General features: G+C 37.8%; 1 protein-coding gene and 1 pseudogene across 2 annotated transcripts in view; both read left to right on the top strand.

The window, feature by feature from the left end:
- Window positions 1-23,022, top strand: part of LUZP2 (leucine zipper protein 2) — a 527,801-nt gene that overhangs the window by 382,755 nt on the left and 122,024 nt on the right. The window lies entirely within an intron of this gene.
- LOC149128366 (dihydrolipoyllysine-residue succinyltransferase component of 2-oxoglutarate dehydrogenase complex, mitochondrial pseudogene) lies at window positions 11,460-12,600 on the top strand (annotated as a pseudogene).

The following is a 23,022-nucleotide window of genomic DNA, read 5'->3' as shown; positions in this document are numbered from 1 at the left end:
GGTTTGTCTTTGGGGCAGAGCATTCTAGTTTCTATGACTCACCTTGAGAAGGAAAGATTTCAGTTTCTATGAATTGTTTTGGAGGTGCAGAAGAGGCAGGAGGGAAGAAGTTTCGAGAGAGACCTTATGTAGACTTTCCAATGCCCTTTAAGTTAAAGTCCTCAGTAAGCCAGGGTGTAATACTTTGGGGCATTGTCTCCTCAGGCCTGACATACTTTACACTGTATCTGGAGCTGTGATGTGCATTATTTAATCTGAAACTCACCCCATCACAATGAGAGAAAAAGGTGTGTGATCAGTTTCACAGTGATAGTAACCAGGGCTAGAGAAGTGTGATATTTTAAGCCTCTGAAAATAGTTACTTGGACAACAAACTTACCAGCAGAATAATACCAACAGCATGAATTTTATTTGATTATTTATTTATGTATTTATTTATTTATATTGATTTATTTTAAGTATAAGTGACTTGGGTCAATTATGTCTTCCAAGACTGCATAGTTTATTGATAACTACGCCTACAACATATGTTTATGCCATTGCATCAAAATGCTGGTATGATTATTCTGGGATATGTGGTATTAGATCAGATGCACTCAACCTTTCAAAAACTCAGACATCAGGGGAAGATATTGATATCCATTGCTTGCAACTCCTGAACCTCATATTGGAGACCTGGTTTATTGTCATTAAAGTCATATTGAAATCCTGCTACTCCTGATTCAGCTTCCTGCTAAGTGCACCTAGGAGGCAGTACATGATGACCCAAGTACCCGGTTTCCTACTACCTACCTTGTCAGAATCTCAGGTAAAGTTTTGGATTCCTAGCTTCAACTTGGCACAGTCCTGTGTGTTACAGGCATTCAAGAAGTGAATCAGTGGATTGAAGATCTCTTTGTTCCTCCCTCTCTGTCAAATAAAATAAGCAAAATTTTAAATAAATATATAAACTCAGACATCAAAATAGCAAGTCTAATCAGTGGCATTTTCTCAAGAGACTTGGCATATTCTACTTGATATTTCCTTATCATCTGTTTCTGAGCAGAAATGTTGCTCCATGAATTTCCATATTTGGGCACCAGAATGTCAGATTATTTTATGATTTTTTGAGTCATCTATGAGGGAAGATTTTGAAGTAGTTATGCCTTAATTTTAAAGCTGTTGTGTGACTTAATTTTTATGCATCTGTCCATTATGAAATTATATTTATCAAATCCATATGTTAAATCAATTCTTTAATGAGAAAAAGTATCTTCAGAGCTATATATTTGCTACAAATACCAATTTACCTCTGGGTAAAAGATGTTTGCTGCAAAATTATAGGTGCTCTACAAAAGTGGCTGAAGGGTTTACTGATTTAATTTTCTTATATGAGTCCATAAGCTTCAAGTGTTCCAGTTTTCATTGATTAGTGCCTCAAAATAATTATATGGGCCAGTAGATTATGTGATACTTTCCATTATCATGGATTAGCAAACTAAAACCCAAACAAGTTACAGGAGCTATTCAAAATCATTGGACTAGCTAGTGCTAGAATTATACACTAAGTTAAATCTTTCAACTCCACTCTGTCACATTTATTTCCATTGTGTTCCAGTTCTGCTGATGATTCATAGGAGATTTGTTTAGAAATATTTTCTAATACATTCCTATATTCAAATTCAATCACGTAAAGCCAGAAATAAGGCTTGATACAAGAATTAAAATCCATAGTACCTTTTGCTAACTAAAATGCAAAACATTTCCTTAAAATGTTAAGTGTTGTCAGTCAAAATTTATGATGCATCTAAGATAGACATTTGCTTGTCTTTTCTAAGAAAACACATTTTCTTGAGATTCACATTACCAATTTAAATTCATTTTATTTCATTTATTTGAGAAACATCAAGAGTAGGAGAGAAGGAGACAAAGTCTCTCATCTGATGGTTCACTCCCCAAAGCCTGGGCCAGAATGAAGCAAGAAACTCACTCTTGTACTCCCACATAGGTTCCAGGGACCTAGCATCTGTGTCATTATCTGCTGCCTCCCAGAGTGTACATTAGCAGGAGCATGGAATTAGGATGATAGCAAGGACTGAGTTAGGCACTCTAAAATGGAATGTGGGTTTTCTAAGCAGTAGCTCACCCAGTAGGCCAAACTCTCCCCACCAAACTACCCACCAGTTCTAAAGAGCACACAGCTTAGGGGTATGTTCTATGGGTAAGAAACAAGAGAACATTAATTGCTTTGCCAAATAAATTCAACATTTCAACCTATTGCATAAAACCAACTCATCTCATTGTTTTATTATTCACTAAATATTGGAGCAGATAGATTTTAAAATATTACATGTTTCTTTTCAGACTTTGACATATTACAATTAATAAACATTTTCTCCAGAAAACTACAGGGATTCATCAAATATTGAAAAGCACTGGAAATACATGGATTTTAAGGGGATTTGGGTGAAGAAAAGTCCAGCATTTTAAGTGAATTATTGATAATCATGTATCTAGGTCTCCTCACTTAATTTTCATTCATTTATTCAAAAATATTTTAATGCATGTATTATCTATCAGGCCCTGGCAAAATGTTCTTTCCATTTACAATGTACCTTCATGATTAAGTGATGGATTTAGGATTAATTGATGATTTTCAGAAAGATACTGACAGCCCAGAATTTGTCCATAAATTTTATTGAGTAGGATATGAAATTTTTCTTGAAGGTGAGTTGGTAAAATTTATCAGATTATGAGATAATCTGTATGCATACAAAGTTTAGTAGTTTAAGAATCACTGCTAGGCTGGTGCTGCAGCTCACTTGGCTAATCCTCCACCTGTGGCACCGGCGCTCCAGGTTCTAGTCCAGGTCGGGGTGCCAGTTTCTGTCCTGGTTGCTTCTCTTCCAGTCCAGCTCTCTACTGTGGCCCGGGAGTGCAGTGGAGGATGGCCTAGGTCCTTGGGCCCTGCACCTGCATGGGAGACCAAGAGGAAGTACCTGGCTCCTGGCTTTGGATCAGCGCAGCGTGCCAGCTGCAATGCGCTGGCTATAGCGGCTACTTGGGGGGTGAACCAACGGAAAAAGGAAGACCTTTCTCTTTGTCTCGCTCTCTCACTATCTAAATCTGCCAGTCCAAAAAAAAAAAAAAAAAAAAAGAAAGAAAGAAAGAAAAAGAATCACTGCTTTCTTTTTTTTTTCTCAATGAATAATTTATTTTTAACTTTTATTTAATAAATATAAATTTCCAAAGTACAACATTTGGATTATAGCAGCTTTTCCCCCATAACCTCCCTCCAAACCCAACCATCCTATTTCCCACCCCCTCTCCATCCCATTCTTTATTAAGATTCATTTTCAATTATCTTTATATACAGAAGATCAACTTAGTATATACTAACTAAAGATTTCAACAGTTTGCACTCACATAGAAACACAAAGTATAAAGTACTGTTTGAGTAGTAGTTTTACTGTTAATTCACATAGTACAGCACATTAAGGACAGAGATCCTACATGGGGAGTAAGTGCACAGTGACTCCTGTTGTTGACTTAACAATTGACACTCTTGTTTATGGCATCAGTAATCACCTTAGGCTCTTGTCATGAGCTGCCAAGGCTGTGCAAGCCTCTTAAGTTAAGTTCGCCAACTCCGATCTTATTTAGGAAAGGCCATTGTCAAGTGGAACTTCTCTCCTCCCTTCAGAGAAAGGTACCTCCTTCTTTGATGGCCTGTTCTTTCGCTGGGATCTCACTCACAGCCAGATCCGAATGCCTTAAGGGCTTATTTGAGGCCAGAGTGCTGTTTAGGACATCTGCCATTCTATGAGTCTGCTGTGTATCCCGCTTCCCATGTTGGATTGTTCTCTCCTTTTTAATTCTATCAGTTAGTATTAGCAGACACTAGTCTTGTTTATGTGATCCCTTTGACACTTAATCCTATCATTAAGATCAATTATGAACTGAAACTAATCACTTTGACTAGTGAGATGGAATTGGTACATGCCACCTTGATGGGATTGAATTGGAATCCCCTGGCACGTTGCTAGTTCTACAATTAGGGATAAGTCCGAGTGAGCATGTTCCTACTGTGTATCTCCTCCCTCTCTTATTTCCATTCTTATATTTAACAGAGATCATTTTTCAGTTAAATTTAAACACCTAAGAATACTTGTGTGTTAATTAGAGTTCAAGCAATGGTATTAAGTAGAACAAAGAAATACTAAACAGAATAAGTTGTTCCTTGACAGTCAGGACAAGGGCTGATCAAGTCACTGTTTCTCATAGTGTTCCATTTCACTTCAACATGTTTCCTTCTAGGTGCTCAGTTAGTTGTCACGGATCAGGGAAAACATATGATATTTGTCCCTTTGGGACTGGCTTATTTCACTCAGCATGATGTGTTCCAGATTTTCATTTTGTTGCAAATGACTGAATTTCATTGTTTTTTACTGCAGTATAGTATTCTATAGAGTACATATCCCATGATTTCTTTATCCAGTCTTCTGTTGATGAGCATTTAGGTTGATTCCAGGTCTTAGCTATTGTGAACTGAGCTGCAATAAACATTGAGGTGCAGACAACTCTTTTATTTGCCAATTTTATTTCCTTTGGGTAATTTAATTTTCTTTAGGTAATTTTATTTCCTTTGCGTAATTTAATTTCTTTGGGTAATTTTATTTCCTTTGGGTAAATGCCAAGGAGTGGGATGGCTGGGTTGTATGGTAGGGCTATATTCAGGTTTCTGAGGAATCTCCAGACTGACTTCCATGGTGGCTTTACCAGTTTGCATTCCTGCTTTCATGCTGACCCTTACCTTTCACTATTCTAAGCCTTTGAATCAATGGTAAAATAAGCTTTCTTTTCTTTTCACAAGATGTAAATCATGCTTGTTCCAATTTCTGTGTTTCTTCTTAATCTGTTCACTTATTGGAAAAATAAGTAGTATTCTATAATTGCTAAGTTTGTAATAAATTTAATACTAATGTTATAAAGGTGTTTATAACTTTAAATAATGTCTTTAAAGTACATCCTTTCTATTTCTTTTATACATATATATGAATTTATTTATTTATTTATTTAAAGAGCACAGATTTTCTGTATTTCATATAAACAGTTTTAAGAATATAATGATACTTTCCAGCCAACCCTTCAATCTTCCTCTTACTTCCTTTCTTATTTTTCGTTTTAAAGATTTTATTTATATACTTGAAAGTCAGAGTTACAGAGGACATGAGGTACAGAGAGAGAGAGAGAGAGAGAGATATCTTGCACCTGCTGATTCACTGCTCAAATGGCTGCAACAGTCAGGATCCAGGAGTTTCTTCCAGGTCTCCCATGTGGATAGCAGGACTCCAAACACCTGGGCCATCTTCTGCTGCTTTTCCCAGGTTATTAACAGGGAGCTGGATTGGAAGTGGAGCAGACAGGACTCAAACCTGTATCCATATGGGACATTGGCATCACAGGTGGCTGCTTTACCTGCTGTGCCACTATGCCAGCCCTGGTTCTGTGATTTAACTTTGGCCAAGATGTTAATCATCATTGAGCTTTTAGCTTTCTCATCTGTAGAATGAGGATAATAATATCCTGACTTGGGTAGTTACTGTGAGGAGTACATGAGATAATCCTATTCAATCCATTATCAATCTGTGAAATTGTTGCTGTTATCTTTCCATCCTACCATCAGCATCATCATGAAGAAAGTACACATTTGTAGTGTTAGAATGGATGCCTGGTGATCAGCAGACAAAAATCTGAGCCTTGTAGGAGCTTGCCTGGGAAGTCAGTAACCAAGGCTTTCTTTGTTCTGTCTTTCTCTTCCTGCATCTACTGCCTCTCATTACACTGCAATGGCGGCCCCTCTTATTTTTCTTTTAATAATATGCTATAACATAATTTCAATTTGCTTTATAATCACAAGCTTAATCCTCTACCAAAAATAGAATTCAACAAGTAGAAAGCAGAAAGACTATTTAGCTATAAAAATAATCAAATATCAAGATGTACATTTCATGCACATAAATTATCTTTTTTGCGATCTAGATATTAGCTGACACATACAAGGGAAAACATGATTTTTTGGATAGGTTTGCCTTATTTCACTAAGAACAATGATCTCTGATCTCATCCATTTAGTTGCAAAGACAGGGTAGCTTTCTTTTTTAATGGCTTGGTAGTATTCCTATATATATATATATATATATCATATATATATGATATATATATGATCTGTATAAGCATTTAGATTCTAAATACTTCATTTTAAAGCACATTTAAAAAATCCAGGTTGTTTTTTTTTTTTTTAGGTGAGACATCTGTTTCTTCTGAGCTCAAGGAAAGTTCAACACATGTTTCTAATCATAACTCATTCTAAGTTCTGAAACTGCAGATTAGAAATTCTGGCCTTTCGTAGGATCAGTTTGAGCAAACTGAAAGTATTGTTCAGGGATGGATTACAACCTCAAAAGCTCTCATTTCTAATTAAAATATAGAACAATTACAGAACCATCTCTATTATAAACAATTTTTTTTTTTACTATGGACATAGAATTTCAAGAAGCATAGACAAAACACACAGCAATTTCATTCATTGTGCAATTTTTAAGAGTGTCTTGTTTTCTATATACTTTACCCTAATGGTGATGCCAAGTAATTTGTAAGGACAAGTTATTGTTCTCCTTTTAATATTTCTTCTTGTGGCAATATATTGAGATGTTCTCTTTCTGTCATGGCAGAAGACTTTTCAAAAGCGCAATTGTGAATTTGCTTGATTTATTTCACTTCATTTCATTACTGTTGCTCAGTTACAAGGGTATTTGTTAACCTACGCACAATAAAAGAAAAGAAGCCAATTACCCTGGAAAGTAATTACATAGAAAGCTGCTGCAACAGATATAGTTTAAAGCAATTAAATAAAAAGAGTTTGCCATAAATTTCATAGTTTGTAAAAAGGAGTTTAGAGCTATGTAGCAAGAGCAGAATCACTCGGAAGTACAAACTGAACCTTTTTTTACCAGTGGTCCATCATTGTGACTAGATTTGACGTTCCAAAGAAAACTTTCATGTATTTGAGCCCCCACAATACTTCATTTTTTTGGATATAACGCACCCCATTTGAGAAACAACTCAATCAATTATTATCTAAACCTTTATGAGAATAACCCCTTATGTTGAAATGGTCCTGTAACAACACTGATGCTGATCTGTTACAAAATGTCGGCAAATCTCCCCAGCAGCGTTTCCTCTCATTTCAACATTCAGTGATTATGGATCACAACATTCCAATACTTTTTTTCGTTTTGCAAAATCCTAAGTATTGGAAAACTCCTTATCACTTCCTAATATAGCCACGATTTTTTCTTTAAATATTTTATTTATTTAATTGAGAGGTAGAGTTACAGACAGCAAGAGGGAGAAACAGAGAGAAAGGTCTTCATTCTGTTGGTTCACGCCCCAAATGGCTGCAACAGCTGGAGCTGTGCCGATCCGAAGCCAGGAGCCAGGTGCTTCCTCCAGGTCTCCTACATGGGTGCAGGGGCCCAAGGACTTGGGCCATCTTCTACTGCTTTCCCAGGCCACAGCAGAGAGCTGGATTGGAAGAGGAGCAGTCGGGACTAGGACCGGTGCCCACATGGGATGTCGGCCGCACAGGAGAATTAACCTACTGCACCACAGTGCCAGCCCCAAGCCACGATTTTTATAGTGGAATTATGATTTTTCTTTGGTGCAATTAGTTTGAAGTGTGTACATAGTTTTTTCATAATGCACAGTCATGAATTTTTTAATAGGATTTAGTTATTATTTATTTGAAAGTCAGAGTTAGAGAGAGAGGAGAGGCAGAGAGAGAGAGAGAGGTGTTCCATCCACTGGTTCACTCCCCTACTGGCTGCAATGGCCTGAGCTGTGCCAATCGGAAGCCAGGAGCCAGGAGCTTCCTCTGGGTTTCCCATGCAGGAGCAGGGTCCCAAGGAACTGGGCCATCCTCTACTGCTTTCCCAGGCCATAGCAGAAAGCTGAATTGGAAGTGGAGCAGCTGGGACTCGAACAGGCACCCATATAGGTACCCCCACTGCAGGCAGTGGTTTTACCCACTAAACCACAGCACCAGCCCTATAGTCATGATTTTTTTTTTTTTTTTTTGACAGGCAGAGTTAGACAGTGAGAAAAGAGACAGTGAGACAGAGAGAAAGGCCTTCCTTTTCCCATTGGTTCATCCCCCAAGTGGCCCTATGGCCAGCGCATTGTGGCCAGTGCACCGCGCTGATCTGAAGCCAGGAGCCAGGTGCTTCCTCCTGGTCTCCCATGCGGGTGCAGGGCCCTAGGACCTGGGCCATCCTCCACTGCCCTCCCGGGCCACAGCAGAGAGCTGGATTGGAAGAGGAGCAACCGGGACAGAATCCGGCACCCCAACTGGGACGAGAACCCGGGGTGCCGGTGCTGCAGGCGTAGGATTGGCCTAGTGAGCCGCAGCACGGGGCAGTCATGAATTTTTAAAGGACCCTTCATTTACTACTGGATTTTCACAGATATGCCAGTGTCTTGTCTATAACCTAGTGTGTGGTTTATCCACTTAATCCTCTTGATGTGGTTCTTTCTTCATTCTTTGTATCTTCTCATCCTTTTGTCTATACTCACTTGCCTATGCTCACTTTAGATGTAGAGTTTAGGTTTATCATTTAAGGAATTTTCTCTTCCAGGAACATTTGTGGTTTTAACCAAGAACAGAACTAAATTAATGCTGGTCATGAAATAAACTGGAAGGACAAAGTCAAGTGCAGGATATGAGAAGATAATAGAAAGTATTTCAGTGCTCTGATTTCATGCCATTTAGTTAGAAGTCAGAATTTATATTCACCCACACTTGTATGCTTTTTTCATTTGAATTATGTAATACTTTTGTCAAATTCCCAACTCTCATGTTTTACCACTCTTCCCCCAACCATTGTTACACAACTTCAAGAAGTAAGAGTATAAAAATTCCATAAGGATAGAAACGTGCATGAGATATATAATTTGCTAGAACTCTTTGTATCTTGAGTAGGTAATTTTGTTTAATCAGTGCTTCTGACAACAAATCAGGAAAACCACAGGGTGCAATTAAAAAATAATTGCTATTGGGCTCAGGACGGCATCTTGTGTTTCAAGGGAAAAAGTACTACTAGGAAATTTTTTCTGCAACTCTGACTAATCCATATATAAAAATTCTTACTTATGTCAAGCCCAAGCCCATCGACTGAATTTTTTGTCCTTTTCTTTTTTGTTTACTAAATGTAGGTTTATGTATTTAGAAGAATGTATAATTGATATGATGGCATCTGGATTTTTTATTAACTATTTCAGTTAAATGGAAAAAGAGCATAAGTAAGGTCATTTGTTGGATGTCAATTTTTCTGTCAGTAAAATATGGATAAGATTAATACCCACACTTCAAATTTATTTAATAAGATCAGATGATTTTACACACGAAAATGCATTTTACAAAATATTTTATACATATTCCATTTTAATGAATTATTTTTATTTTCCCTAGCTAAATTTATTTCTTCAGATAGTATCAGTTCACTTTCCCTAAATCTAATCATATATTATTCCTATGTTCTTTTGAAAAATATATTTCACGCAATAACTGAGGCCCTACTACTTTCCAACTCTGGGATATGTAAAAATACCCTCTAGTCTCCTCTTTCCTACTTAATGCTACTTAATAAGTCATCTTGAAGCTAGGGGTAAAGTGTTTTCTTTTTTGGTAAATATATTTGTTTTATTTATTTATAAATAAAGGCAAACAGATTTTGAGAATATTTTGGAGAGAGGCAATTCATGGATTTTTAATATTTATCAAGGTCTAAAGATTTAATAAATTTTGAGATATAAATTATTTTGTATATTTTTAAAGAAAAGAAATCAATGTAGAAACCAAGAACTAATGCTATTTCTTAATACAAATGCAGTTTACCTGTGAATGGAGACAAAGATCTGAAAGATAATATTTTTCTATTCAACTGTTCTAACATTGTTTGTGATCATAATAAAGGAAAAGTGTCTGTAACCTTAGAGGTATATGATGCCTTTGTTATAATAATTCAGTTTGGTTCTATCATGGATATGTTTGATATGCTCATAATTTATACATTAAAATTTGTGAAGTCTTCTAAAATAATATTATTGAAATAGTTCTCTGAACTTTTTTCAAATCAGGCAGAAACTGTTTTAACTAAATATTACACCAACCCCCTTTCCTCATATATTAAATTTGATTATAATTTATATGGGTTGGGGAGAGGTGGTAATCCCATATCAATATTTTAGCTGATTTGAATCCTTTTACTTATGTATTGGATGAATGTTGTTATTATGTCTGTCTGCTAGTGTTTAGTAAAAATGAAGCCCAGTCATGTAGATTACTTGTTCTAGTCTAGCTCTTCTAAAGAGATTATTCATCTTTAGTTAGACAGAATGAAGTTTCTCTGCGGGTGTTTCAGCAATTTTAACATAGGGAGGAGATATCTGTTTATCTTTTTTAAAATAAGAATTTATTTGTTTATTTGTTTATTTATTTATTTGGAAATTAGTGCAATACAGAGAGAAGGAGAGACAGCAAGAGATCTTCCATCTGCTTGCTTATTCCCCAATGAGTGGCAGGGGCTCAAGCATTTGAGCCATCATTTATTGCTTTTCCAAACTCATTAGCAGGGAGCTAAAACAGAAGTAGAGGATCAGGGACTCAATCTGCTATCCTGATATTGAATGCTGGTGTCAAAAGCTGCAGCTTAACCTGCTGTGCCACAACCTAGACCTCTGTGTGCCATGTTAAAAAAGATTCAGATTCAGTAGTTCTGGGTGGGGACATGAGATTCTCCATTTCACACAAAGTCCCTACATGCTACTGACTTTGATGGTCTATGGGCCACAATTTAGGTTGTACTTTTCTAGTTATTTAGTTAATCTAACTTGAAAGGGCTTTTTATCCTTTTATCTTGTGCTTAATTTAAGTTTTCTACACACACTTGAGTGCTAGTAAGAACCAGCATTTGAAATCATCTGATCTAAATTAACTTTTACCAATTTCCCTTAACTTGTTAATGTTTCTTTTGTATATGGAACTTAGAAAGAGAGTATTTGCATTTATTATTTAACATCCTCTCTTATTCAACAAAGCTACAGTGGGCATTTAAACAAAGTTGGAAGACATATTACCAGGTCCACAGTCTAGTAACCAGGATAGGATGGCTCCAAATTAATTTCAAGATGTTAACTGTATTGGAAGCCCTTTATATATTAGCTTTGGGGAAGGGGTCATTGAGGGGAGTGTCAAAGATCATTAAACTTACTGCCATTTTGGGAAAAACTTCATGGAACAGTAATGTTAGGTTAGACCTTCAAGCATCACACCAGTATTGGATAGGCACTATCTTATTTGCAGAAGGAAAGAAAAGAAAAATAAAGAAGAATCAGTGGGTCTGCTGCCATAATGCTGTCGCATGTCCTGGCATTCAGCCACTCACTCTCTTCCTGCCAGATGTGTAACTGCCCTCTATGGAGGTGCTACCTGCCCAGAATTTCCTAATTTCAGGAACCAGTTTGCTCTGACGGTAGGAAAGTTGTCATTAATAACAGTAATGTCTTCAGTGTTTGCTTCTTCAGAACAATAGCTGTGTTTAAGAAATCTTGATGTGAATGGAAGGGGAGAGGGTGCGGGAGATGGGAGGGGTGCGAGTGGGAGGGAAATTATGGAGGGGGGGAAGCCAATGTAATCCATAAACTGTACTTTGGAAATTTATATTTACTAAATAAAAAATTAAAAAAATTAAAAAATAGAAATGAAAGAAAAAAAAGAATGATATGATTAAGCCAAAACTCAGCATTTGCGAAGTCTGTCACAGAGGCAGAAAGATGTCAAGTGGGAGAAAGCTGTTAGGGACACAGTTGCAGAAGATCAGGAGAAAATAAACAAGATGTGACAGTGCATTGTTCAGCATCTAAAGGAAACTTAGAATACATGTGCAATACTGATGACTTTCAATGAGATTGATTTGAGTAACATTCAATATATGAAAGCTTAGCACAAGGATGCTTTTCTGAAGAAACATACCTCAAACTAGGGTTTATGTTGTCATTTGCGAAGCCCTTAGCATTTGCCTCGCAGGAGCAGCCTGTGGTAAATGCACTGATTGAGGAGTCAGCCAAGGAGATGGTATACAGGATTACATTGACATCAGTGTTGTATTGGCGATTCCACAGGTTCTGTTGGTTCTGTCATCAGGAATATGAAAGCTATTATTAATGCTGAAATTGAATGAGCCGTCGGTGAACTTGGAGAGATGTAAAAGAATGAACTTGCCTTTGAAGGCATGGATGGCTGTACTTTCTTCATTAGCACTGGAAGTATTTTTGGCTTGTTCTTTAGAACACCTTTATCAAGCTCCCCCAGTCTGCCATCAGGTTCTGCATGTCATTTTTAACAGGGCAGTGACAATGGGAGACAATGTGGAAGTGTGGACCATGATGTATGAGGCTTTGACTTTCAGTCACCGGATGATTGATAGCAAAGAGAACAATACTTTATTCTGACAAATCAAGTCATCAGTAGAGCATCCCAGAGTCCTTTCCTTAAGCATTTAGGAGGATGTCACAAGTCATACAAACTGATCATGCAGGAACTGAAAGCCAGTCTTATCCCTGTCCCCTCATGGGTCCTGGGTTAGACTTGGAACAGCACATGTTGTTGGCCTTGAGCAAGGAATTCAGTACACAATGCAATCCAGCAGTCACAGGTCTATTCTTGGTTTTCCTGCCAAGTCTTTCCCTTTCTGCTCGTTCCTCTGGCCCTGAAATATCTTACTTACTCGAGTTTTTAGAGAGGTATAGAGCCTTAGTGGACATGCATTTATAACCCAGCCTTTCTTCTCTGACCCCTCTGCAGAACTGGTGTTGCCTCTCCCCAGTGCCAGTGTGCTAATAGGAATTCCTCAGGGGTCATGTGATTAAGCATCTGACATTTGAGAGGGCTGCTCTCCAGAGACATCTAGGGGGATCCAGAGACTGGATAAGAGTCTCCACACTGTTTTGCTTCTTAAGTGGCACCTTCATTCTCACCTGTGATTGAGTTTAAGATGCCTCTTCTATCTTTTGAGTACAGGTGATCTGGTTGGAAATGGTGGGAAGTGTTGTGTACCTCTGAGGACTACATAGTAATCACAGGTGAAAGCAGAACCCAGAGATGTCCTCTTGCTCTCTTCCATGGGCTTAAGTCAGTAAAATCTGTTTTGGCACAGTTACAGCTGTGATCATGCCAACTCTGCCTAATGCCTAAACTCTTGCTAAGCTACTTGGAACCATTCTAGCATTGTTCTCATTTAGAGCATATTCTAGCATATCCTGACTGTGGGACAGGGCACAGGATAAAGTGCTGTCCAGTGGACCACAGTAGAAAAGGCTACCACTGGACCAGCTCAGATTGACTTGTGATGCTATACTAAGTATATATAAACATGTGGACTAAGGACATCCTTCTCTTCTTCCTGTGTTGTGGCCTGGAGGGTCTGCTGTCTTCTTCAGGATGCAAATCTAGGTGGAGAGAAGACAGACTGTGGTGGAAACCAGCCTCAAGATGTTAGTGCACCCTGGTGAAATGGCTGAAAGAGTCACTGAGGTTCAGTACCGTAATTGGAATTCCCTGGAGCATGGTGAAAGCTAATAGGCTTCATGAGTGTGTATCCAATTGTTTCCAGGCCTGAGACTGTTGATACTTGGCAAGGGGGACCATTGATTAGCACAGGTGGCATTTTGTATCTTGAGCCAAGAAGGAGGGGAGGGAAACAGAGATGGGAGCCAATACTAGTGTCTGTAGCATCTACCACTCTGTCTACCTGTTCAGAACTTTTATCTAAAATATTTAAAGAAAGAGATTTTGAATTGAAACTAAAGAAAAATGTTCTTAAGAAGAAAGAAATCAATGTAAGCTAAGAATGTTGTATTTATTAGGAAAAAATGTCGCACCAAGGGTGGGGACAGTTTGGACTGGCATCACAGCTCAATAACTTGCCATAGAAACTTGCTGAAATGTATGGTATAGTGAAGAGAGGCGAGAAAGGAACCTCAAAGTTAGATTTGTGTCAAATATGAGGGAAATAACAGTTACTTCTTAGAAAGTGTTTCATTTTGTTGATGACAAAAAGACTCCTGTTCCATGGGACTTCAAAATAAGAAAATCAGTTTCCCTTTCTTGACTTGCTCTGAAAATCACAAGGATCCTGGGCATGACTGATCTTTTCAGTCAGTGAAGTATATGCAAACAGCAACTTGACACTATGCAGATACTTTCAGCTGATCAGCAGGTGCAGTGATTCTAATTCTAGTTTGATTTTTCTTGTTTATTATTTAAACTTAGCTGTCTTTTAACATTGTAAGACAAAAAGAGAGAGGAAAGGAGGCTGAACATATAGTAGTGGACCCAAGAAACATACCAAAAATAAATAAAAATCCCACATTTTGTTTATTTTTATTTCTCCTTAATATGCAATTTAATGAGTGCAAACTGTGTTTTTACTTAATGGGGTATAAAATTTTTCTCATTTAAAGTTATGCATTTCACTGTAGCATAAGTAGACTCAAATATTCTGTGTAATAAGAGAGATGGGAGGCCTTGGATTGATCATATTAATTTTAGTCATTTATTAAGACTGTATTTTATTCACAACTGTGCTCCCTCTCTTTATCCTAAACCCATACAAAAGGCAAAAGTGTGCATTATTTAAAAGCAGAGAATTTGGATCACAGCCTGCTGTGTCCAAGATGATCTTTGTCAACTGCAGTATTATGGTTTTGGATATGATAGGCAAATTTTGTCATTTTCTTCCTCATCTGTAAAATGAAATTGATGACTTCTCATTGTAATGTTATTTGAGAATGTAATGAGTTAATACAAGTAATATATCAACTCACAACAGTGCCTGGTACATAAGTGCCCACTAAATGTTAGCTATTATTCTTAGAAAAATGGAATTTTACTTTTTTATCATAATATTGTTTGCAAAGTCTTTTGAATTCTTAAAGGTTCTGGATTTAATCCTGGCTCTTCCAGCTCTTGAGTGAGTTCCAAAAACTCTGTGTCATTTTTTCAACTGCAAAATGCAAATTATCACTACATTGCATTAATGATGTATGTAGAGACAGGAAGTCTGAAATAACTACATATGCTCTAAGAAAATATTGGCTGCATTAATTATCTACTCTAGTTCTTTTGTTGTTGTTATTCTGTTTTATTTTAATGTAGCAGACTAACAGAAAAATAAGTGTTTTTGCTGTTAGGCAAGTCTGAGATGGGACTGATAGTTAATCTTCTGTTTAGATAGTACGGACATAAAAATAATTTTCGTGGAATCCCAAGGGGCACAGCATCATGAATCTTCTTGTTATCTCAAAGGAAAAGTAGAAAGTCAGTTTTTTTCCAACATTTATATTGAAGGTATTGTGGCATTTTAAGTTATTGGCTATCAATGCCTTATACTTAATAGCTCTAACAAACCTTAATTAATATTATAGTAAGATTTTATTTTACTTTTCATGCTAATAATTTTCTGAAACAAAGTATTTTCATTATAATTTTTTTTTGAGAGACAGAGTGAACAGTGAGAGAGAGAGAGAGAGAGAGAGACAGAGAGAAAGGTCTTCCTTTACCGTTGGTTCACCCTCCAATGGCCGCTGTGGCCGGTGCACTGCGGCCAGCGCACCGCGCTGATCTGAAGTTGGGAGCCAGGTGCTTCTCCTGGTCTCCCATGGGGTGCAGGGCCCAAGCACTTGGGCCATCCTCCACTGCACTCCCGGGCCACAGCAGAGAGCTGGACTGGAAGAGGGGCAACCACAACAGAATCCGGTGCCCTGACCGGGACTAGAACCTGGTGTGCCAGCGCCGCAGACGTAGGATCAGCCTATTGAGCCGCGGAACCGGCCTCATTATAATTTTAAAATAAGTTATGTCATTTTTCCTTATTTAGATGTTTCATCTCTTAGTGTCTATGTTTGGGGAAAAATATCCCAAAATTAAATCCCAAATTAAGTCCTGCATACAGGAAAATGAAAATTCACTCTTTAAGTTCTAGCTTATCAACAAGGTAAAGCACAATTCATTCCATTCAAGAGATAATTCTCAAGGAACTTCAAAATTCGACACATTATGTTAGATGAAATTCACATATCAGAAAACAATTAAAGGGGCCAGCATTGTGGCATTGCTGGTAAAGTCACCACCTGCAGTGCCAGTGTTTCATATGGGCACCAGTTTGAGTCACAGCTATTCCACTTCTGATCCAGTTCCATGCTAATGTGCCAGGGAGAGTAGCAGAGATGGTCATGACACTCACTTGGGAGACCCAAGAAGAATCTCTTGGCTCCTAACTTCAGACAAACTCAGGTCTGGCCGTTATAGCCATTGGGGAATGGACCAGCAGTTCGAAGATTCTCTCTCCCTTTCTCTGTCTCTGTCTCTCTTTCTCTTTCTCTCTCTCAATTCTTCCTTTCAAATAAATTAATTAATTAAAAAAAACAATTAAAGTACTTTCTACAGGGAGTTACATGGCCTATTGCAAGTAAGTGGAAATCTTGGACCATGTCCCACCATCATTTTCAAAATCTAATCCCTTGCACAGTGTGAAGCCTCATCCAAAAGCAAATTCTTAACGTATTTATATCTAAAATATTGGCTTTCTTGGGTGTCAGTGTTGTGGCACAGTGGCTACTGCTACCACCTGTGACATTGGCATCCCATTTGGGTGCTCAAATGTGTACCAGCTGTTCCACTCTGATCCAGCATTCTACTAATAGATTGGGAAAACAGTAGAAGATGACCAAATTTTCTTGTGCCCCTGTCACTCAAGTGCATGACCTAGATGAAACTCTTGGCTCTTGGCTTATGCTTGGCCCAGCCTTGGCCACTGTGGCCATTTGGAGAGTAAACCATAGGATAGAAGATACCTTTCTCTCTGTGTGTCTCTCTGTCTCTTTGTCTCTCTCTGTGCAGCTCTAAATTTATTGCTTCTTTTTTTATTTTTTTGTAAGAAGAAAAAATCAGTATTGCTCAACAGTAGAGACAGGGTTCTAAACAATAGTAAATTCCCAAAATGTCAGTTTTGTTCATGATATATGAACATTACAATATTTTGGACTCTATTAGTTACCACATATCAGGGAAAACATGGTGTTTGTCTTTTGGATCTGGCCTATTTCACCAACTATGATGCTTTCCAGTTGCATCCATGTTGTTGCAAAAGACAGTATTTCATTAGCATTCAGTAGCATTCCATAGTGTAAGTAAACCGCTATTTCTTTATCCAGTTATAAATTGATGAACGTCTAGATTAATTCCATATCTTAACTATTGTGAATTCAGCTGCAATAATAAACATGGGTATGCAGATAATCCTTTCAAATGCTGATTTCATTTCTTTTGGGCAAAATCAAAGGAGAGGGATGGCTGGGTCATATGTTAGATGTATTTTCAGTTTTCTGAGGAATCACCATACTGTCTTCCACAATGACTGTAGTAGTTTGCAATCCCATCAACAATGGGTTAGGGAACCATTTCCCCACATCTTAGCCAGAATTTTCTTTTTTTTATTTCTGTATGAGGTGGCTTTCAAGTAAATATATAAATCTTTTAAAATAAAGGTTCTAGGCCGGAGCCGCGGCGCAATAGGCTAATCCTCCGCCTGCAGCGCCGACACACCGAGTTGTAGACCCGGTAGGGGCACCAGATTCTGTCACAGTTGCTCCTCTTCCTGTCCAGCTCTCTGCTGTGGCCTGGGAGTGCAGTGGAGGATGGCCCAAGTCCTTGGGTCCTACACCCGCATGGGAGACCGGGAGAGGCACCTGGCTCCTGTCTTTGGATAAGTATGGTGCGCCGGTCACAGTGCGCCAGCCACAGTGGCCATTGGAGGGTGAACCAACAGAAAAGGAGGACCTTTCTCTTTGTCTCTCTCTCTCTCACTGTCCACTCTGCCTGTCCAAAAAAAAAAAATAATAAAGGTTCTTTAGAAATATATTTGACATTCAATGAAACCCATCATTTAATTGGAAATTTCGTTTATTTATTCAAAAGACTTATTAATTTATTTATTGGGAAGCCAGCTTGACAGAGAGAAGGAAAAGAGACACTGGTTCACTCCCAAATGCATTCAACAGCTGGGGCTAGGCCAGTTAAAAGCTAAGAGTCCAAAAATCCATCAGGATCTCACATGTGGGTGGAAAGAATCCAAGCTCCTGTGTAATCATATGCTGCCTCCCAGGATGCATGAGCTTGAAGATGGATGAGTCGGGGCTGGGCCAGGTTGATGCCAGGAGCCAGAAGCTTCATCCAGGTCTCTCATGTGGTTGTAGGGACCCAAGTACTTGACCTATTTTCCACTGCTTTCCCAGGCATTCTAGTAGGGAGCTGGATCAAAAGTGGTGTGGCCAAGATTAAAACTGGCAACCAAAAGGGATGCCAAGGTCATAGGCAGTGGCTTTACCTACTTGTCACAAGCCCTGCCCCAACTCATTGATTTTTGACAAATATACAGCTTCTGTCATTGTCATTTAATGAGGATATATCATACTGCCATCATTGTTTTATATATTTTGTAATTGTTTTTATTTATTTGATAGGCAAGGCAACACAGAGAGAGAGAGAGAAATACAGGTATAGTTTTATCTAGGTGACAGATACATAGAAACATGGATACATAGATAGATGGACAAAACATCTGCTGGTTCATTTCCTCTGTTTTCTGTCACTTTTTATTCATTTATTTGCCTTTTCTGGAATGTCATAGAATTGGAAACACAGAACAATGCTATTCAGTCCATCCATATTGTTGTATGCATCAATCATTTTCACTTTTGTAATGCTAATTTCATTTCTGTGTATACATGGCCCACAATTTGTTTCTATTTAATCAGTTAATTGATATTTTGATGACTTTAAATTTGGGACTATATGACTAATACTGCTATAAACACTCACAAAGAAGTTTCTGTGTGAATATAAATGTTTCTTCTCAGGGATGAACTTTAGAATGAACTAATTATATCATATTGCATGTTTGAATTTTATAAGTAACTTCCATATTGTTTCCTGTTTGAATTTTGCAATCTATTCCCATCATCAATGTATAAGATTCATGAATTTAGTGACTTGAATTTTGGCTTAGTGTGTTGATGAGTAAAGTTGTAATCTATATTTCTCTAACATCAAAGAAGTTGAACACAAATCATATACCTAATTTTATTTGTATCTCTTTTTTAAGTGCCTGTTCAAAGATTTTTATTATTTTAAAAAGTTGTATTTTTATATTGAATGGTTTGTTTTATAATAATTGAGTTCTAATGGGTCTTCATATATTCTTTTTTAAAAAATGTTTATTTATTTTGATAATTGGAGTTACAGAGAGAGAACAGAATGGGGGGCAATATCTTTCATCTGCTGGTTCTCTACTGAAAATGGCCACATCAGCTCTGGGCTGGGTCAGGTTGAAACCAGGTCTCCCATACTGGTGGGTGAGGCCCAAACACTTAAACCATATTCTGTGGCTTTTTCCAGGCCATTAGCAAGGAGCCAGATTGGAAATGGAATAGATGGGACATGAACTGGCACCCATATGTGTGCTGGCATTGCACACCTGCTGTATCACAATGTCAGTCTTTCGTCCTATTTTCTTGATAGGAGTGTTTGTCAGCTATATTCTTGCAACTGTTTCCGCCCAGTATGGAGTTTGGTTTCGCTTTCTTAAATGTGACTTTAAATGAGAAAAGGAGCATTTTGTTTTTAATCAACTTAAATTTATTATTTTATTTTTATTTTATTTGAAGTACAGAGAGAGATGGAGAGAGAGGGAGATGGTGGTGGTGGGGTGCTCTCATACACTGGTGCATTCTCAAATGCATACAATAGCCTGGATTTGGCCAAAGTTGGGAGCCTACAACTCAATCTGAGTCTCCCACATGGGTGGTATAGACACAGATAACTTGGTCATCATCTGCTGCCTCTCAGGGTACATATTAGCAGGAAGCGGAAGAGCCTGGACTGAAACCAGGCACTCAGATAGGATGCAGGCATTCCAAATTGTGTTTGAATTGCTAAACCAAATGCCTATTCTGATGAAGTCAAATTTATAAATGCTTCTATGATGTTGGAGGATTTTTGTGTCTAACATATTTTTTCCTAACCCAAGTCATGGAAGTTACTCATAAGTTTTATTTATGTTTTAATTTTTGGGATCTTTGTTTAAATCTATTATCCACCTGAATATAAGGTTTATATAATTTATGACTTAACCATGTGAGACTTTTTTATTTGTTGATGTCCAATTGTTCCAATTTATTGTAATTTATTTTTAGCATAGTAATGGGCAATCAGAATTGACTACATGTTGGCTATAGAAACATATCTTGAGTAGTGTAGAGTTTGTTATGAAAGTCATTCATGGGGCCGGCGCCGCGGCTCACTAGGCTAATCCTCCGCCTAGCGGCGCCGGCACACCGGGTTCTAGTCCCGGTCGGGGCGCCGGATTCTGTCCCGGTTGCCCCTCTTCCAGGCCAGCTCTCTGCTGTGGCCAGGGAGTGCAGTGGAGGATGGCCCAGGTGCTTGGGCCCTGCACCCCATAGGAGACCAGGAAAAGCACCTGGCTCCTGGCTCCTGCCACCGGATCAGTGTGGTGCGCCGGCTGCAGCGCGCCTCCGCGGCGGCCATTGGAGGGTGAACCAACGGCAAAGGAAGACCTTTCTCTCTGTCTCTCTCTCTCACTGTCCACTCTGCCTGTCAAAAAAAAAAAAAAAAATCATTCATGGATTTTTGATAAGAAATCCATATAAAGCTCCTTTGTATAGAATTGAGTAGTGATTTTTTTTTTTTTTTTGCAATTTAGCAAAAGCTTTAAGTATGCTGAATTTGGAGTATGAAAACCTTGAATAAAAGTCTTATGTTTTCCACTGACTATTATGACTTGGGGCCAATTTTTCATCTTCTGGGTCTTAACTTTTTCTGTAAAATTGAGGTAGTTCATATTTTTATGCAATGCCTAGCACAGAGGCAAACTTTGCAAATATTAGGTTCTGCTTTTATCCTTTTCTTCTTCACCCTTCACCTTCTTTAGCTCCTTGTTTCAGGGAAAATGCATTTACCCAACTGATTCTCCCTTGTGATGACATGCCACTTTAGGCTCAGTATTCAAACTGTTCTGCTGTTATCTGAGTGTGGGCAACTATTCCTTACAGAAGTAGAAGCTACCATTTTGGAGAACTTCATTTAATAATAATTTATTCATATTATTTTATCCTTGTACTAAATATCTTGTATTAAATATCTTAGTTATATGCCATGAACAAAAAATAAGTAAATCATCATTTCTGTCTTTAAAAGTTCACAAATAATAAGGACACTATTGATTAAATGTCAGGTATGGGTCAGGGGATGTGCTACTAATTCATAGGTACATAATCATGCTTAACTGCCATAATACCATTGTTGTAGTAGTAGCCAAATTTGTGTACACGGTACGATCATTTCAGAATCTTGTAAGATTTTTCAAGCCTGGAAATGCACCTGACTGCTCAAATAAACATGGATGTGTAAGGGACAAAATCATAATTATTGTTTGAAGTTGTTAAGTTGATTTTGATATATAGACACTTTTGGGAACCATTGCTTTAAGAATTTTTACAGTATTACCAAATCCAGACTTCAGACAGGTTAACTGTGTCTATCAAAGTTTAAGGAACTCTGACTCCAGGATCTTAGACTCCCAAATACTTTCAATTCACCTAAAATTATATGTATAAACATTTATACATGTTTCATACAATTACATCTTCACAAAAACATGCAGTTTTAATATATATATATATAGATACACACATTTAATATATAAGCCAAATGAACACATATAAGAAATTTTGTAGCGTAGAGAGTAGCAATGTTGGAAAATGTAATGTCATTTTGGCGGTGCTAAGTGATGTGGAGTTATCATTGGAACACAAGTATTTTGAAGAGAAATTGAAATTTGAACTCAGTTTGGAAAGAGAAGCAGTTATCCAGGTGTAATATTTGGAGAAGGTTTTTGAAAACAGATGGAGCAGCATGGTCAAACTGCTCAAGGCACTGGAGATCATGGGGAGTTTTGATTTGGCAAATAGTGAAAGGAGCAAGTGGGGGCCTGGCAATAGACCTGGAGTCACAGCTGAAATATATGTCTTTTATTCCAGCACAGCTTTGTATATTAAATAATAGCTTTATCTTTTACTAATTATTAAAAATTGCTGAACTTAATTGAATGTTATTATAGGTAGATTCATCTTTAATATACTTTATTGGTTCATATCTACATTGATGCATAATTTGCTTTTCCATGCACTGTGATAGAAAGCAGTGAGTGGGTGCCAATTCTCTTAAATCTGTGCAGTAAAATCCCAAATTCTTTGCAAGCTGGAGACCACATTTCAGCATTAATTTCCAGATGCCACTGGCAAGAGTCACATATCCCCGAATAGACTCCTATTTGCCAATTCCAGAGATTAGCAACATAACTGGATGTCAAAATGCATCCTTTCCATATCTTTCTCCACTCCTCCCTGATGTTTTCATGATGGGAAAACCTGAAAGGAGGGAAGCAGATAATTTTATTTATTCTGGAACTCAGAAGTCTACAGTAGGATGTAGTGGGTACACAAATATACATAGAAAAGTTATTGTAAAAATGTTCTAGGACATATTTTTCTACATCCTCACATTCTTTGTTTTAGTTCAGATTTTCTTCTCTCCTGAATCACTGAGAGAACTCACTGACTTCAGAATTATTAATTTTTTAAGATTTATTTACTTATGTGAAAGGAAGAGTTACAGAGAGGTAGAGGAAGAGAGTGAGAGAGAAATCTTCCATCCGCAGGTTCACTCCCCAGATGGCTGCAATGGCCGTGGCTATGCCAATCTGAAGCCAGGAGACAGAAGCTTCTTCCATTTCTCCTTTGTGGGTTCAGGGGACCAAGGATCTGGGCCATCTTCTGCTGCTTTTCCAG

The sequence above is a fragment of the Oryctolagus cuniculus genome, chromosome 1, assembly GCF_051225735.1.
Source record: "Oryctolagus cuniculus isolate XC-2025 breed Fujian yellow rabbit chromosome 1, ASM5122573v1, whole genome shotgun sequence".
In the NCBI taxonomy this organism is placed as follows: Eukaryota; Metazoa; Chordata; class Mammalia; order Lagomorpha; family Leporidae; genus Oryctolagus; species Oryctolagus cuniculus.
Note: the sequence above shows the minus strand (reverse complement) of the source record. Positions and strands in the feature narration are given on the sequence as shown.